This window comes from Triturus cristatus, chromosome 11, assembly GCF_964204655.1.
Source record: "Triturus cristatus chromosome 11, aTriCri1.1, whole genome shotgun sequence".
Lineage (NCBI taxonomy): Eukaryota > Metazoa > Chordata > Amphibia > Caudata > Salamandridae > Triturus > Triturus cristatus.
This window is the reverse complement of record NC_140594.1, coordinates 1089757431-1089772507: the sequence shown is the minus strand read 5'-3', so window position 1 is coordinate 1089772507 and position 15077 is coordinate 1089757431.

Here is a 15077-nt window from a genome sequence, read left to right as displayed (position 1 = left end):
AGCAAGATAACTCTAACTCCCACGGTTGTCAAGCAAGATGGAAAACGTATACAGACCCAAAACAGACACCCAAAGTCTCATAGTCATTTGGCCCTCTTGATTACAAAATATGTTTAATTTCAAATATTGGATTTGTTGTCAGAAAAAAAGCAGTTAAGAAAATTCAGGAGGTTGATTTGGACTTTTCTTTTAAGGTGCATGCAGCCCCCGCCCATCTTTCTCTTCTATTTCATTTGAAGTATTGGGAGCACTTGTAATATTTTATGTAATGTAATGTTTTATACTTTTATAAATTTTTGCACTTTTATACATTTTAATGAGATACATTGAAAAGCAATACTGATTTATTTTTAATATATTTCATAAATAAAACACCCTGAAGCATAACTACGTTGTTTATCTTGCTAATTTTTCATGGTAAATGATAATTGTGATACAATACTATGAAATTTTGGGGAGCCCTGGTCAAATTACCAGACAGAGGAGCTGAAGACTATTAATCTATTTTCAAAGGAAAAACATGCCATTCTGTAGCATCATTGTGGGTACAATAGATGACTATGGTCTATGTGCATGGATTTTCCAATCTAGGGCGTGATTCACAAATATATACTTACACTTTTGTGTATGTTCACCATTTGTTTTGCTATTCAAAAATTGAGAGTTAATAGTAAGTTTACAACTGCAAAGGCACCACAGTTGGGGTGGAGAACTCTGCACGTAGAATGGTAGGACAGACCTATCTTTTACATGCATAGTTTTCCACCCCCACTGCGGAGTTCCACTGTTGTAAGCTTACTATTAACTCGGAGTTTGTGGATAGCAAACAAATAGAAAAGATTTCACAAAAGTGTAAGTTTAACCTTCGTGAATCAGGCCGAGTGTTCACACCACATCTTTTGTAGCTCTGTTTTTATCAAAAACCTTGAAAATGTTTTTTTTTTTTTTAAAAAACGTTATTGTACGAAACAGCAGCATTACAAATATGGGCCTACAACCACCAGGGCCGGCCGCTAGTATATGCAAATCGATTGCTTGACATCACGAAGCAGTGACTGATCCCCAGAGGTCCAGAAAGGTTAGAGGATATATTCTCGGCAACTCAGAAGATAGGCAGAATACCAATATTTTAAATTTTTAAAGAAAAGGAACAAACAAAGAAACAATGAAACAAAACTCAAGGCGAGAAACAGTCTAGACGGTGTCGAGCCCCGACGGGGGGGACCTGCCATTCCAGGAAGAGAATCAGGAGGACAATAGAGATGACCAGGGGGGGAGGCAGTGGGGAAGTCAGAACAAGCAGCAATAAGGGTACAGTATTCTAGGAACCACAGGATCAGGGGGACAGAGAAATGTCCGGAGTATCTACAAAAGGGGCCGTACAGATGTTACCTCGGTAGGTGTTCCACTGACCCCAAATTCTACTCCACGCCCCAGGCTTGCCCCTAACCAGATATACCGTCGTCTCTCTGAACACGGCGGGAGGCCGTCGGGCACCCCAAAGCTGCGCAATATCCCTCTTTGCAATCATGTTCCCAAGTGCCGCCCACCGGGCCTGGGCGACGTTGTAATCATTCAGCTCCCACACATTCAACAAACATCGACGAGCCTCAGGCAACAGAGCGACCCCAGTGTGAAAATGTTTTTTAATCTCTAAACAGGCTTTTCTCTTCCTACAATTAAAATGTAATCTCCTTCCATGCTCATTTCTTAAAAGTCCTTTCAAAACTGAAAGTAATCACTCCACCTTGCTACCCGAGTTCTTCCCACTATGGCAAATTTCGTGTAATCGTAAGAAATTCATTGATTTCCCTAGATGGCAACAGCCCCTCCCAATTTATTGAATATCACTGAAGATTAAAAAACAAATAAGACAGATAGTTCTGTGTATCTCAAATACATTTTAATTCAATCTCATAAACCCTCTTTTTAAATAAATAGAATTTCTTAAAATTGAATTCCTACTCAAGATTCTGCTAATGTGAGGGGTTTGTAATACTTAATATATTTCAGAGTCACCGGATTCAGGATCAGCTCTCATTTGTTTTCACAAATAATCAAAAATCTGAAACTTCAGCATTATTGTCTTTTTTATGAAAGCTTCCATACACTCTTGTTGTGAACCCTATTTTTTTTTTTTTTTATAAAAAACATATCTTTGTGGTGTCCTTCCTAAAGATCTCATCTATCAGTAGTAAAGACCCATAAATGCCCACAAGTAAAACAAATAAAAACAGATCCAGACTCTTCCTAAACCATTGTAGGAAAGTAAGGTAAACCCACCTGCTCTGCATGCTCATCTCTAATAATACATCTTATTTGGACTTTATTATTTGCTGGTATTAAGACTCTATATACTGTGACACTACTATTCAGTACTACAGTGCTTGTGCCCTGGCCCTAAAATTGTATTGGTAAATTGGTCGCATACTCCCGTAAACCACCCATAACACAAGCCCCCATAGAGGACTGGGAGTCTGTGTTCATCCTTAGACCCCTTGACAGGCAATTCGGGGTACCTTCCACAAGGTGCAGGGGTCAACAAGAGGGCCTCATGGTGCCCCCTCGGCACCCAACCGGAGGTCGAAAACTGAAAGGGGCTCTGCTAGGGGGCACAAACATGCTTTCCGACAGGGTTTCCATGTCGGAAATGCTGGCATGGAAACCCTGCCAGAAACCGTGCATCATAATCCAGAAGGCGAAAACTCCTTCCATTTGGATTAGGGGCCAGTCTCCGACTGGCAGACGGGCTCCGGAATGACTGTCCAGTTTCAATTCCAACTGGCTGTATTGTAATCAGCCCGTCGAAATTGAGACTGATGATTTTGGTCGTAAGACTTCAAACCTAAGGTCGAAGGCTTTACGACCGAGATCGTAATCGAGTCCTTAATGTCATAAGTGGGCTGCAGTGTCTATCTACAAACCCTACATTTTTTCATCAGATGTTAACATTTTTAATTCTCTAAAAGACATAACAGTTACATTATGTATTACTCACTATCCATTATTATCAATTTCTTACCTAATTAAAAGAAAAAGTAGGATTAGTTAGCTGGTTACCATTGTTACCATTGTGTGTAAGAAATTTGTATCATAACTTTGTGGCAAGTCCAAACATTATAATTAAACTAGATGTGTGACGTTCTATTACCTAAGTTCCAGACTGACGGATTCTCTGCCGTGTTGCATTAGTTAAGAATGCCCTTTAACACTTGTTTGCTTTTCGGGTGATTGAAAGAGTGAGGAGGCAGGGGAGGTTGAAGGAACTGTGCCCACTTCCAAAAGGGAAGCACTAGGGCTATCCAATCCTGACCTCTGGTGAGGTCTTCGTGACATTTAATTCCCTGGTTTATCTGTTTTCCAAGGTCTGAACAAGAATACATATAGAAAGCATTTCCACCTGAATGGATATTGGAGCTTGGCACAGTTTCACATTCATGAAGCATAAAGATGTAAGGGGCATATGATCAAGAAACGGCGTTAAAATGATCGCCAGTTTAGCGGCAGAAAACTGCCGCTAAAGCGGTGATAATGGGCTTGATAATATGCCCTTGAGAATTCCCATAGAAGCCCATGTTCTGGTGTCAACATGGGCTTCTATTGGAATTCTCTGCGGCATATTATCAAGCCCATTATCGCCGCTTTAGCGGCAGTTTCCTGCCGCTAAGGCGGCGATAACTTTAACGCCGTGCTTGGTAATATGCCCCTAAATTCTTGCAAATTTGCACACCTTGATTTCAAACTCTGCAGGTCAGGGACATTCAACAAAGAAAGTTGAACTGAGCAGTCAGCACATTGGAGTCCAAATGTAATTGATAGCTCACATCAGAGTAGGCAGGAATGAAACCTGATGAGGACTGGGAAGAGGACAACTTCAGTCGAAAACGTACAGAAAGAATGTGCCTCATTGCACAATGTATATCGCAGATCATAGATCAGAGGAACGAGGGAGAAATGAATCAAAAACATTTCCTAGAAATCAACCTGAAGGTCTGTAGCAAAGTGGGAGCAGATGGTACTTTTAGTTCAAATCAGTAAAAATTCCTGCTTTATCACATGCAAGAGTTCTCGACCTACATGTGGAGGCTAGTTCTCAAAAGGTTTACATATAGAACAGGATTATGTATGGCAAAGGCTGTGGGATTCCCATAGAAAGGTCGTGGGTTGAAGTGTGATATTCACTTAAATTGGAATATCGCGGTTACTCACACTGAGGTGTCAGCCGCCACTGCGGAACAGCTTCAAATTATTGTTATCCTCATTTTTATAATTATTAGTCTTAGTAAAAATATTATTATATTTAGAGTTATTGTTTCATTGGTATTCAATTCTGCGATTTATAAGTGCTGTGAATAGTAGATTTTACGATTACACTATTAAGGCTCTCGTTACAAGTATTGATAAGTCGGTAATGCTAAATTCTGCCAGAATTACTAGATTTCCCATCATTCTGAGCTATTTCTTAGGAGGACTTTTCACCTGTTTTTACCTGGCGAATACGTCAACGCAAACCATGAGACAATACCGCAGGCAGTGGCATATTTACAACGGCTTTATCTCCCTTTTGTTGGCTTTTAAAGCCAAAAAAGCGGACATAAAATTATCGCCCTATTAACAAGAGGGTGCTAACATGCATTAGCGCATGTTAGCACCCTTTTACCCGACGTCTCCCTTTGCATCTCTAATGAGATGCAAAGTGGGCGTCACTGGGCAGTACAACCTTGTAAATATCGCTGATGTGCACATCGCGATATTTACAAGGCTGCTAACGCATTTTAGCAGACGTTAGTTTTGGGCGAAAACCTCTGTTATCGCCGAAAACTAACGTCTGTTAAAATGCAGATTTAGGCATATCTAATATGGGGGTGGATTGTGCTGATACGACCACAGGGTCGTATCAGCAAGGTTATCGCCATTTTGCAGGCAACATCGCTGGAAAACCAGTGATGTTCCCTGCAAAACGGCGATTTCCCCGCTATCGCTGGTAATTATTTCACCCTGAGGAAACGCGTTGTAAATAACGCGCTAACAGGGCGATATAATCCAGCGATAGACGGCGATAAATAGAAAAGCACTAAGCGCGCTTTGCGTTTATTTATCACCGTCCTTGTAAATATGCCCCGCAGTAATTCAGCATTACTCGGAATCTTAGTTCAGCCTGTATTTCAGCTGACTTGGAATTCCCCCTCACCTTGGAATGAGGTCCTCAATGGTACTCAGTGCCCGACCTCTGAAGGATGAAGTGCTGAATCAGCTTTGCTGGGATTCAAACTTGAGACCGGCAGATCACCGCCCATTTTCAGAGGTAAACATTCAAGTATGCAAGGCATATGCACCAGTAAGTTCAACTAAGGGGAGTGGAAAGAGTCTCTCTAAAGGAAAAGATTAGGAGGAAAGTCAGATTAGGGAAATACAATCCTGGGATGTAACCCTATACATGGAGGGGCAGATTTACAAGCCCCTTGCACCACCGGTGCATCACTTTTTGTGTTTTACCAGTGGCGCATGTTACTGCTCCATATTTACAAGGACAGGAAAAGCCACCCTGCGTGACTTTTCCTGTCCTTGTAAATATGGCACCTCTTCATGCAGCACTTTGCGTGAAAGGGGTGTTCCATGGGTGTTGCTGTGGGTGTTCCCACGCAACACTCATGGAACCAAACACATTTCCAGATTAACGAGGAATCGTAAATCTGGAAATGCGTGTGAATGCTACACCTCCCCAGGGGAGGCGAAGGGAGGTGCAACGAGGAGAAATGTATTCATTTGTCCTCTTTTTCTTTTCCTCTTTCTATGTGTGCTGCATTCTGCAGCACATATAGAAAGAGGAAATCACCTCTAATGATTGCTGCACATAAACAATCATTGAAATAATGGCGTCTTTCAACTTTTATGTGTGCTAATGCAGCACACATAGGAGTTGAAAATGGCATTTCAGATTGTTTTTGTGCAAGATGGGAACCCTTCCTGAACAAAAACAATCTCGCCACGACACAGGCATCCTTGCACCATGGGTGCTTGGCTCACAGACAGAGGTGAGGAATGTGAGTCCGCTGGTGAGGCTGCAGTCCGAGGAGGTGCAGCGGCGGACCCTGGGGGCCGGTGGTGTCCTGGGCACCGATGGGGAGAACCAAGTAGCTTATGGAGACAGCGCTGGCCCTCATTGGGGGCCCCCTTATATATGAAGGCCCGATAGGCGATAGAGGACACTCAGATCAGGCTGGGCTGCAGGAACCTCTGAGCCCCACCCGTAAGCTCATAGTGGTGCTGCAAGAGGAGGTGTGTGGGAAATACGAACTACCGCCTTTTTCTGAGAACATACACCATAAGACGCCGGAAGGGGTTTTGTTCTGAAGTGAGCCTGAGCCAGCAGTCCACTACATTGTGGGAGAGAGCGGCAGTGGAATAAGAGGGAACACCAGGACGATGTTAGAAGACACTGCAAGGGCCCAGTGGCAGCTATGGGGGAGGGGCTGAGGAGACTTCGCCAGTGGGGTACCGGGGCTTACAGGCCCAGGACGGATCAACAGATATGTTAGCCCCTCAACACCTGACCGCGTAGCATACGGAGCAACCACCTTTATTGTACCACCAGAACACCAGAAGTCAGCCGGTTACCAGCTGATCCCGCAATGTATCTCATAAAGGATGTCTTCAAGAAGCCGACAGATGATGAGCTCCGGCCGGGAGCCCCTCGACTAGGGATTGCCTTTTAGGCATCAATCCCCTGGAAGCTACCCCCCCTTCTGGGTCCCCCATTCACACCTGGGTTTAGATTTGACTGCGGTACCCATCTCTCCAACTCCCGCGTTTGAATTCGACACTTTCAGATTAACCTTGATCATTATCCTTACAGCGGAGACCCAGAAATATGGCCGATGCCCAGTGGAGCTGCCTTGACAGCTATAGAGGAGATCTGCCCCGGGTCACCCCCTCGGCCTTCACCTACCCAGCTGGACATTGGGCACAGTTCTTCTCGTCTCCCCGCTGTGTCTCCTTCCTCCCCCTCCCTCCGACTAATTACCGTAACATTGTTTTTTTTTCTCATGTTTTACTATGCTCTTGTAACTGATGTATTTGTAACTTACTGATCCTCATGTAAAGCGCTCTAATACCTCCGGGTCTAGCCAGCGCTATATGAAAAACTCTTCAGATAAATAAATAAAATAAATGGTGCAAGGGTGCCTGCGCCGGCGCATGGCAGCAGTTTGTGCGCCAGCGCAGGGGGAGGCACAGAGATGCGATATTTTGTAGTAAATATGGCGCATCCCTGTGCTTTTAAAGTGACTCAGTGTGACGCAGCCAGATGGCTTGAATTCCGCACTGAGTCACTTTCTTGTGAGACTGCCCCGGAATGTCTTTGTGGCTATTGGTATATTGCAGTGTTTTTCTCACAGATATCTGCACTTCTGAGCAAGCTCTGGAAGGAATCACACTTCAGTCAATCAGTCAATCAAGGGGCTTGTATAGCGCAGTTACACACCTGTGAGGGTCTCAAGGCGCTGGGGGGGCTGCTTCGTGGGCTGCTGGGGTCACCTGAAGAGCCAGGTTGTGAGGTCCCTCCTGGATTGGAGCAGTGTAGGGCTTTGCCGTGAGGAACAAAATCAGCAACAGTGCCCCTTTGCACTTTCAGTTTAAAGTGGGTGTTTAGGAAGAGAAGACATTTCTTGGATTCATTATTAGAGTAGAAAAAAAGTATTTTTAATATATGATTACCAGAACCCTGCTCCTACCGAATCTCTGCAAGGTGTAGAGGCTGTGTCCCCTCGGTTAGGTGAGCAAATACAGATCAAGGATGCTGGGTAAATGACACCTTTCCATCACATACAGTTTGGTGGATATAGTAAGCATTCATATATCAGTGCAATGTATGGGTCTACACCACACATCCGGAGAGTTATGACTGCTTTACCTATCGGGTCCCGCGTCATATAAACTTCCTTATCGTAAGAAACGCGCAACACAATCTGTTGCCTGTGTTTCTTGCTGCTATCAGACTGCAGATGCTTAAAAACATCTGCATTTTCTACTCCGAAAATCCCCTCAAGGGCCCTCCAAGGCTGCTGGGGAACTTCCCATAACTCACATACCCGTTAGGATGAACATGTACAGAGAGGGTTCTCTTCCCTCTCACACATCACTTTTATTACCCTGGAAACAACTCTTAGCAACCCAGGCTTTTAATTTTTCCTATAAAGATGTCAAGTAAGGCAACATCAACACTCTATAACACATACAATGGGCGAACATTACTTCTCCACAGTAGAACCCTAAACGTCGCGTATAAAAGAAATCATAATGCATCGTATGAAATAAATAAGTTTTATTACATCAAAAAGGCATACTTCATACTGGAGGGGGCAGCTGGCATGAAATAACCAGAGCATAACTTCTACATCCAATTCGGGAGTTGAAAGTGACAGAATGCATACCTCAATTGAAAAGTTTAACGTTTCCTAGACACAGATAGACGACACAGTGGGGCCGGTTCACGAATTGCATTTTGTAGTACGTAATGTAGTTCTATAGCAGTGCTGCTCACATACTACACAATCCTATTTACACACCTATAGCTGGAGAACTCCGCCTATCCTATCCATTCTAGATTTATCCTCGGAGAAGGTCTCCACCAAAGTGGAGGTATATCTTTTTGCAGTTAACGTGCCAGGGACAAAAGAGAATGACGGAAAATGAGAAATGCGTACTAAAAAAATGAGTGGATTTTAGGGAAATTTAAGGCGGGGTTTAGAGGGGGCATACCAATACAAACAGACAACCACAAAAGAGCAAAGACTATTGGTAACCACCAGCCAGCCTTGGAGTAAGTCATGCACCACACATGGCCACTCACAGGTGCTGCAAGAAAATACCATAGAAAACAATGGAGGCAGGGAAAAAATAATGTTAACTAAAGGTATGTAGTTCCTCTCATAGTGACGCTCAGGAGCAAAGGTAAGCCAAAGCTTAACTTGGTTAGTAGATTACAAACTTGGTGGGGTTCGGTGTAGGAAAGAGAGTGTGTGAATTCCTTCTTTCGGAACTAGGGTCCTCACACACCCAGGAAGCTAGGTGTCATGCTTCATCATATGGACCTGCTCCTTGTTGGGTCGGCACTGCAATACCCGACAGGCACCCATGAAGGGGCTCTTTATCGAAGATCTTTTGTTCCTTGCCGTATGATTTAAAAGAAGTTGGATAGTCCAAATAAATCTTTTATTCTGGCTGGCTACCCACCTCGTTAAAATATATCGAGTGGCGGCCTATCTTAATCTAAGGTTTAGTTTAGGCTATGCTATGATTCGAGTAACAATACGTAATGACAAGTTGAGTACCAAATATAGATCTGTGATGGAACACATGACGTAGGTGTGTGTTACGATTCCACCACCTTACACAATTCCACTAGTTATGTGACTCAGTACACGCATTAATGTGTGAGAAAGAATGCCCCCATATCCTACATATGGGGACCGTTAACACTCCTCCACTACGGAATGGAGATAATCAATGTATACATACAGTCACAACAAGAATACGCGAAGCACATCACAGTACTCTAGCAACGCTTCCCCTTTCAAAGATGGCCGACAATGCCGCCGCGATATGCCAAGACTCAAGCACCAATCGCTAATGCGCAACACGCCGTGACGTGTCCTGAGCCCCTCCCCTCGGCGCGTGCACCCGGAAGTGTACTTCAATGCTTTCAATGGGGCTGGACCACTTCTCCGGTGCCGGCGAGAGAGGGTTGGTGATTCTGGGCCGCATGAATAATGGAATGGTGAGTAACGAGGAACCGCCACATTAGGCTTTGATACTTAACATTATAGGCAAGCTACTAAGGTGTTGTTTGACGAGCGCTTTAGTTGAGACATTGCGCTTTTTGGTTGCTCTGACGGTGGACCCAATGAGTTCACCACGAGGCGCTTTGGCTGGTATTGCGATTCCAGCAAGCGGGCGGGAGCCCCGATGACAGTGGGCGCAAGACACTGCCTGGGAGAACAATATTTCAACCGGGCTAATCTGTGGACCATTGTGTCCTCTTCCCCAAACACCAGGGGGCACCGATAGGCACCATTGGAAACCGGTGTACAATTTGCGCACTCCCTGTTCAACACACTATAGGGCAATTGACCTGTATAAGGTTGGTTTCTTGACCAATGCCCAAGTGAACCATTGGCTCCTAACCTTATTGTTTGTGCCTTTTAAGACATCATGTTTCAGGTGTTCTCATACTCCGCCGGATACTGACTGGAGTGACTCCCTCACTTTAGAGAGGTGAGTTTTGCACGCAAATGTTCCACCCGGGTTATAACGAATGGGTGGTTTTGATGAACAATTCAAACTGACGTATGACACAACACTAACATGTATGAATGAAATTCCCCTGGTTGTCACCTTCTGGGGAGTACAGTCTTCTGTAATTTTTAAAAAATCTGTTTTTTAATTTGACACATTTACGGGTGGCCTAAATCAGGCTCCATCCTTTAATTTATTTTCTTTATATTTTTCACTTTAACTTGCCTAGATTTGAGCACAAATTAAGGCAGCACACAGAATGGATATGGAGAGAGAGTAATGGATTCTTGATGACCTAAACGTATGTGATATAGTTGTAATTCCTTCCTGTATTCCACCCCCGTTTTTAGGTCATTGGAAGATACTACAGATTACCTGTCTCGTAGTATGAACACGTGGTAGGTAGTACTTAGACCCCACCGTGCTGTGTAGATAGATTCACTAAATAGGTCCTGAAGAATTGCCACTGATCAATCTGACCAACAGGCATGAAACATGTTGGCCTGGAGAGTTGAGCATAGCCTAAACTAAACCTTAGAGTTAGATAGGCTGCCACTCGATATATTTTAACGAGGTGGGTAGCCAGCCAGAATAAAAGATTTATTTGGGCTATCCCACTTCTTTTAAATCACCCTTACACAATATCTACACATTTCAGCACACACACCCACACTGCATCATACGGCAAGAAAAAAAAGATTTCTGATAAAGAGCCCCTCCATGGGTGCCCGTTGGGTATTGCGGCGCCGACCCAACAAGGAGCAGGTCCATATGATGAAGCATGACACCTAGCTTCCTGGGTGTGTGAGGACCCTAGTTCCAAAAGAAGGGATTCCCACACTGTCTTTCCTACACCGAACCCCATCGCGTTTGTAATTTACTAACCAAGATAAGCTTGGCTTACCTTTGCTCCCGAGCGTCACTATCAGGGGAACTACATACATCATACAACATCATAGTTAACATGATCTGAGCGGGCATTTGTGTTGGACATCTATAAAAAGCCTATAAGTCCCTATATTTGTTTAAGGGAAAAAATAATAGCTCATTGGAACTAATGTAGAATAAATTATTGTGACATTGAAAAAAAAAATATATATATATATGTATATATAGTCTTAAAATATATAATTAATTAATTATTTATTATTATTTGAAAATCTGATGACAAGTTTAACTACATGTTTAAACTTTTTATTATTAAAGTATCAAAATTATGTAGATTAATTCAATACATAACTTTTCATAAAATTGACTAAATATTAAATGAAAATGTTAGTGAGGATGGGATTTCTTTCAATTATTTTTTTGAATGGTTTAGAAATCAGGGGCCATACTTATTATTGTTTCAGAAATGCAACACAGCAAGGGAACTACAGAACTTGTGTCCTGTGTTGCATGAAATAGAAGAGCTGAAATGCGCCATTGCTAGGATGTGGTGCACTTTTGTTCCATGCTAGCGCCGAAGCATTTTGTGCTGCCTAGAGCCATTACAGGCGTACGGCAAGTCATTGCGTTAAATTTCTTTACGCAAGGGGAGAGGATGTGGAGTGATGGCCAGAGCTGCCAATTTTGGAACTGGGGAACCAGGTTTGAGTCTCGGCTTCGGCTCAACATCCTGTGATTCTGGGCAAATCACTTTCCATGCCTACCAAAAATGAATGTGTCCTTGTGTAATGTAACTGGTGCTCATGTAAAGCGCTCCAATACCTTCGGGTCGAGTTTGCGCTATAAAAAAACGGGGGAACAAAAGACAGAGCAACTCGCCCCTTGTGAGGCATCATAAGTACGATTTATGGCACTGCATTGCCTTGCGATGACTTGCGTCTTGCACGGACAACACAGGCCCTTAGTAAATATGGACCCCAATTAACCCCTTCCGTGCTCCCGTCGGCCAATGGCTGTCGCGAGCACTACCTGGCTAGCGGTGCGCATGTCCGTTGGCCGACGCGCCCCTCCCACTTTTTCAAACCGCCGCACCGCGGCGGAATTCGCGCCGCGGTTAAGTGGTTAAAAAAATGTAACTCTGTAATAAGCATTTCATTTGATGTCAAGGTGCTGTAACGTTTTCTTTTTTTAGATCTAGGGAAATTATATATATTTTACATCCATTTACATGTGTACTGTACATTATTTTATTTTTAATCATCATGGAATTTGAAAATGCATCTTGAAGACGGAAAAGTTGCATTAAACAAACGAGACTTCTGATATGAGGTAGTGTAATCGTCTGGGTTATTAAAAGTGGAAACGGGTTTCTTGTTGAGTCCAGAAGCATACGCCTGTGTAGATGCACGTGAAATGCAGAGGTAAGTTAGAAAGGGCATGCGGCTGCGAGGACACGTGATCCGGGGCTTTAGGGAGCAGGAGTGACATTCTTAAGTGGAAAGTTGCACATCAGAGAGATGGGCCGAGAGGGAAGATGGTATCTCCTGAATTGCAAACATATTGCACGTTTGCCAGAGAGTTAACATTTGAACCCTTGCATGACAGATGGCCTGTCCGGGGTGTCTAGCCTGCACGATAAGATGATGAAGAAAGGGCCGTCAGAAGGAAGTATTGTGAGAGCGCGAGAGGAAAGGAAATGAGAGCTTTGCAAAGCATGCTGGGACTGAAAGATTGGCGCACGCGACGATGAAGTGAAGTTGAGTGATAAAAAAAATGGCAGATCTGGTGCAGGGTATGAAAGAAATGGAGATCTAGTAGGTATGGAAAATGGTAAAAGATGGTACACCGATAGGCTGCCTTGTTGCATTGATGGTAACCCGAGAGTTGAAAGGTCACTTTTTACTACCAGGTAAGAGGAGGAGGAAGGAATTTAAATGAGTTAGGAGAAGGTGTAAACATGAGGTTGAAAGATGCAGAAGAAGTGAATGTGCCGAAACTAAAACTGAAGGCCATGACGTTCCTTGAAGCTGTTGAGGATGTAAGTGGTGCTAAAATGCATATGGAATTTTTGAGTATTTCGACGAATACATAATGGTTTAGAGATGGTATGTCACCCCAATGCTGTTCTATTTATTGTAATGCTATATATATATTATAGCCTAACATAAGGTTCTCCAAAGTCGGTCCTGGGGGCAGTGGCGTAGCTAGGCCTTTGGCCGTCTTTAGCGGTCTCTACATTTGCAGCCCCGCGACGGCCGCAGGTAAGAGTGGGGGGGCGGGCGCAGCCCCAAGACTCATGCTGTCCGGGGCGGACCGGACCCCCAACCCCTCCTTGCTACGCCACTGCCTCGAGGACCGGATCCATGCTAGAATTTTAAGATAACTACATTTATCTAAATGGGGATATACAAAAAATCTGGCATGGATCCGGCCCTTCAGGACCTACTTTGGAAAACCCTGGGCTAACAGAGAAGAACAGATCACGACATGACATATAACTGGATAGAACGCAAACTAACATAGCCTAATATTACAGGTCGAAAAAGGACTTTGCATTGCATGAAACAACAAAGGATAATAGCACAAAACAACACATAACATAGTAACAAAGCATAGCAGAACACATTAAAACGCATCATATTATAACATAATATAATTGAACAAAACATAGCCTACCCCTTCATAGCATAACATGCAATAACTTTGCATAAAATTATATAACATAGCACTAAATCACACACTATACCATAATAGAGCAGAACAAGACAGATCATAACATATCATAACATAACAGAACACAATCTAACATTATAATATAGCATAGTAGGACAGAACATTACCGGACATAAAATAGCACACATGATACACCATATCTATTCAAATATAACAGAACATAGTATAAAATATTAGGAACAAGTCTAGAACAACAGATCATAAAGTAATATAATATAACGTACCATAACATAAAATAGCATAACACAGTTTAACATAACATTGTCCAGGTGTGGTGGTTCAGTTCTCGGAGCAAAACACTTAATTATTTTCTACCAACATTCAGCTTTCAGATACAAATTTTCGGATATCGCAGCAATCCCAGGCTGAAAAAATACTTAATTTATAATACATGGAAGTCTGCAATCCCTGTATAACATTTGGTCTCTAATTTCCTTATCACAGTCGAGTTGTGACAGGTCTGGTCACCTGTAATAATGGTAGGATGTAACTACTCGACTGTAATAACTCATTACACTTCAGTTGTGACATCATAATACCTGCTGCCAGAACCAGCAGACCAGGTGAAAGTCAGGTCAAGGAGTCATTTAAAGAAATAAGAAACAAGAGCTGGCTTATCATGCTTTTGATCTATTGGGCAGATATGCCATTTCTTTACGCAACACAGCGGGGTGACTTGCTGTGTTGCGTCACATCAAAGGGAAAGAGCTGAAATGATCCATATTTACAAAGATGTGACACATTTCTGCACTCTTCTTGCACTGCTGAACTTTGTGCTGCCCAGCACCAATGCAGAGACCCGTGCACGATAGTGCAAGGGTGCCTGCGTTACAGACAGGAATGTTTGTGTGCAGGAATGGACAACTTCCTGCACAAGTACAATCCTTAGAGGTATATTCCTCTTTCTATGTGTGCTGCAGAATGCAGCACATATGGGAAGAGGAAATAACGGTGAGAAATAAAGATATTTCTCCTTGTTATGTTCCTCTGTTGTAGGCACACCATTTTGCCGACATCCCAGGTTTACTGTCTTTAGTAAATCTGAAATTTGGACAAATGTCATGGGTGGATGCACGGAAACGTGTATCATTTTGACACATTCCCAGGTGTACAAGTCTTTATAAATCAGGGCATGCACCAAAATCCATGGGCAGGTGCAT